This window comes from Colletes latitarsis, unplaced genomic scaffold (genome assembly GCF_051014445.1).
Source record: "Colletes latitarsis isolate SP2378_abdomen unplaced genomic scaffold, iyColLati1 scaffold0013, whole genome shotgun sequence".
Classification (NCBI taxonomy): domain Eukaryota; kingdom Metazoa; phylum Arthropoda; class Insecta; order Hymenoptera; family Colletidae; genus Colletes; species Colletes latitarsis.
Genome location: NW_027488368.1, coordinates 6,616,441 through 6,620,562, shown reverse-complemented (window position 1 = coordinate 6,620,562; position 4,122 = coordinate 6,616,441).

The following is a 4,122-nucleotide window of genomic DNA, read 5'->3' as shown; positions in this document are numbered from 1 at the left end:
ACATGCATTATCCTCTATAATATTTATCATGACAAGGTTTAATTGATTGTTTCAGTGTGGTCCCACATTACTACGTGATCCAAACCAGTAAAAACCCAGGATCCGTTCAACAACTATGTGAAGAATGCGAAAGTATGAGTCTGATGAGTGAAAATCTCCGGCCTAACCTAGACCTAACATGCGTTATCCTCAAAAATATTGATCGAAACCAGGTTTAATCGACTGTTTCAGTGTGGTACCACTTTACTGCGTGATCCAAAGCAGAAAAAACCCCCGATCAGGTCAACATGTATGTTAAAACAGCGAAAGTATGACCCTGATGTGAGCAAATCCCAGGCCTAATCTAGACCTAACATGCGCTGTCCTCTAAAATATTGATGGAAACCAGGTTTATTGACTGTTTCAGTGTTGCACTTCATTACTACGTGATCCAAACCAGTAAAAACCCAGGATCCGTTCAACAAGTATGTGAAGAATGTGAAAGTATGAGTGTGATGAGTGAAAATCCCCGGCCTAACCTAGACCTAACATGCGTTATCCTCGAAAATATTGATCGAAACCTGGTTTAATCGTCTGTTTCAGTGTGGTACCACATTACTATGTGATCCAAACCAGAAAATAACCCAGGATCCGTTCAACGAGTATGTGAAGTGTGCGAAAGTATGAGTCTGATGAGGGCAAATCCCAGACCTATCCCAGACCCAACATGCATTATCCTCTATAATATTTATCAAGACCAGGTTTAATTGATTGTTTCAGTGTGGTCCCACATTACTACGTGATACAATCCAGAAACAGCCCAGGATCTAGCCATGAAGTATGAGAAATATGCGAAAGTATGAGCCTGATGAGGGCAAATCCTAGACCTAACCCAAACCTAACATGCGTTATCCTCTAAAATATTTTTCAAGACCAGGTTTAATTGAATGTTTCAGTGTGGTACCACATTACTACGTGATCCAAACCAGTAAAAACCCAGGATCCGTTCAACAAGTATGTGGAGAATGCGAAAGTATGAGTTTGATGAGTGAAAATCCTCGGCCTAACCTAGACCTAACATGCGTTATCCTCAAAAATATTGATCGAAACCAGGTTTAATCGACTGTGTCAGTGGGGTACCACATTACTACCTGAGCCAAACCAGTAAAACCCCAGGATCCGTTCAACAAGTATGTGGAGAATGCGAAAGTGTGAGTCTGATGAGTGAAAATCCTCGGCCTAACCTAGACCTAACATGCGTTGTCCTCTAAAATATTGAGGGAAACCAGGTTTAATTGACTGTTTCTGTGTTGCACTTCATTACTACGTGATCCAAACCAGTAAAAACCCAGGATCCATTCAACAAGTATGTGAAGAATGCGAAAGTATGAGTGTGATGAGTGAAAAACCCCGGCCTAACCTAGACCTAAGATGCGGTATCCTCAAAAATATTGATCGAAACCAGGTTTAATCGACTGTTTCAGTGTGATACCACACTACTACGTGACCCAAACCGGAAAAAACCCAGGATCTGTTCAACAAGTATGTGAAAAACGCGAAAGTATGAGCCTGACGAGGGCAAATGCCAGTCCTATCCCAGACCTAACTTGCGTTATCCTCAAAAATATTGATCGAAACCTGGTTTAATCGACTGTTTCAGTGTGGTACCACATTACTACGTGATCCAATCCAGAAATGGCCCAGGATTTATCCATGAAGTATGAGAAATATGCGAAAGTATGAGCCTGACGAGGGCAAATCCTAGACCTAACCCAGACCAAACATGCGTTATCCTCTAAAATATTTAGCAAGACCAGGTTTAATAGATAGTTTCAGTGTGGTCCCACATTACTACGTGATCCAAACCAGTAAAAACCCAGGATCCGTTCAACAACTATGTGAAGAATACGAAAGTATGAGTCTGATGAGTGAAAATCCCCGGCCTAACCGAGACCTAACATGCGTTATCCTCAAAAATATTGATCGAAACCAGGTTTAATCGACTGTTTCAGTGTGGTACCACTTTACTGCGTGATCCAAAGGAGAAAAAACCCTCGATCAGGTCAACATGTATGTTAAAACAGCGAAAGTATGACCCTGATGTGGGCAAATCCCAGGCCTAACCTAGACCTAACATGCGCTGTCCTCTAAAATATTGATGGAAACCAGGTTTAATTGACTGTTTCAGTGTTGCACTTCATTACTACGTGATCCAAACCAGTAAAAACCCAGGATCCGTTCAACAAGTATGTGAAGAATGTGAAAGCATGGGTGTGATGAGTGAAAATCCCCGGCCTAACCTAGACCTAACATGCGTTATCCTCGAAAATATTGATCGAAACCTGGTTTAATCGTCTGTTTCAGTGTGGTACCACATTACTATGTGATCCAAACCAGAAAATAACCCAGGGTCCGTTCAACGAGTATGTGAAGTGTGCGAAAGTATGAGTCTGATGAGGGCAAATCCCAGACCTATCCCAGACCTAACATGCATTATCCTCTATAATATTTATCAAGACCAGGTTTAATTGTTTGTTTCAGTGTGGTCCCACATTACTACGTGATACAATCCAGAAACAGCCCAGGATCTAGCCATGAAGTATGAGAAATATGCGAAAGTATGAGCCTGATGAGGGCAAATCCTAGACCTAACCCAAACCTAACATGCGTTATACTCTAAAATATTTTTCAAGACCAGGTTTAATTGAATGTTTCAGTGTGGTACCACATTACTACGTGATCCAAACCAGTAAAAACCCAGGATCCGTTCAACAAGTATGTGGAGAATGCGAAAGTATGAGTTTGATGAGTGAAAATCCTCGGCCTAACCTAGACCTAACATGCGTTATCCTCAAAAATATTGATCGAAACCAGATTTAATCGACTGTTTCAGTGTGGTACCGCATTACTACGTGATCCAAACCAGTAAAAACCCAGGATCCGTTCAACAAGTATGTGGAGAATGCGAAAGTATGAGTCTGATGAGTGAAAATCCTCGGCCTAACCTAGACCTAACATGCGTTGTCCTCTAATATATTGATGGAAACCAGGTTCAATTGACTGTTTCAGTGTTGCACTTCATTACTACGTGATCCAAACCAGTAAAAACCCAGGATCCGTTCAACAACTATGTGAGGAATGCGAAAGTATGAGTCTGATGAGTGAAAATCCCCGGCCTAACCTAGACCTAACATGCGTTATCCTCAAAAATATTGATCGAAACCAGGTTTAATCGACTGTTTCAGTGTGGTACCACTTTACTGCGTGATCCAAAGCAGAAAAAACCCCCGATCAGGTCAACATGTATGTTAAAACAGCGAAAGTATGACCCTGATGTGAGCAAATCCCAGGCCTAATCTAGACCTAACATGCGCTGTCCTCTAAAATATTGATGGAAACCAGGTTTATTGACTGTTTCAGTGTTGCACTTCATTACTACGTGATGAAATCCAGAAAAAGCCCAGGATCTAGCCATCAAGTATGAGAAATATGCGAAAGAGTGAGCCTGATGAGAGCAAATCCCAGACCTAACCTAGACCTAACATGAATTATTCTCTAAAATATTGATCAAATCCAGGTTTAATTGACCGTTTCAATGTGGTACCACATTTCTACGTGATCCAATCCAGAAATAGCCCAGGATCCAGCCATGAAGTATGAGAAATATGCGAAAGTATGAGCCTGATGGGGGCAAATCCTAGACCTAACCCAGAGCTAACATGCGTTATCCTCTAAAATATTTTTCAAGACCAGGTTTAATTGAATGTTTCAGTGTGGTACCACATTACTACGTGATCCAAACCAGTAAAAACCCAGGATCCGTTCAACAAGTATGTGGAGAATGCGAAAGTATGAGTTTGATGAGTGAAAATCCTCGGCCTAACCTAGACCTAACATGCGTTATCCTCAAAAATATTGATCGAAACCAGGTTTAATCGACTGTTTCAGTGTGGTACCACATTACTACGTGATCCAAACCACTAAAAACCCAGGATCCGTTCAACAGGTATGTGGAGAATGCGAAAGTATGAGTCTGATGAGTGAAAATCCTCGGCCTAACCTAGACCTAACATGCGTTGTCCTCTAAAATATTGATGGAAACCAGGTTTAATTGACTGTTTCAGTGTTGCACTTCATTACTAC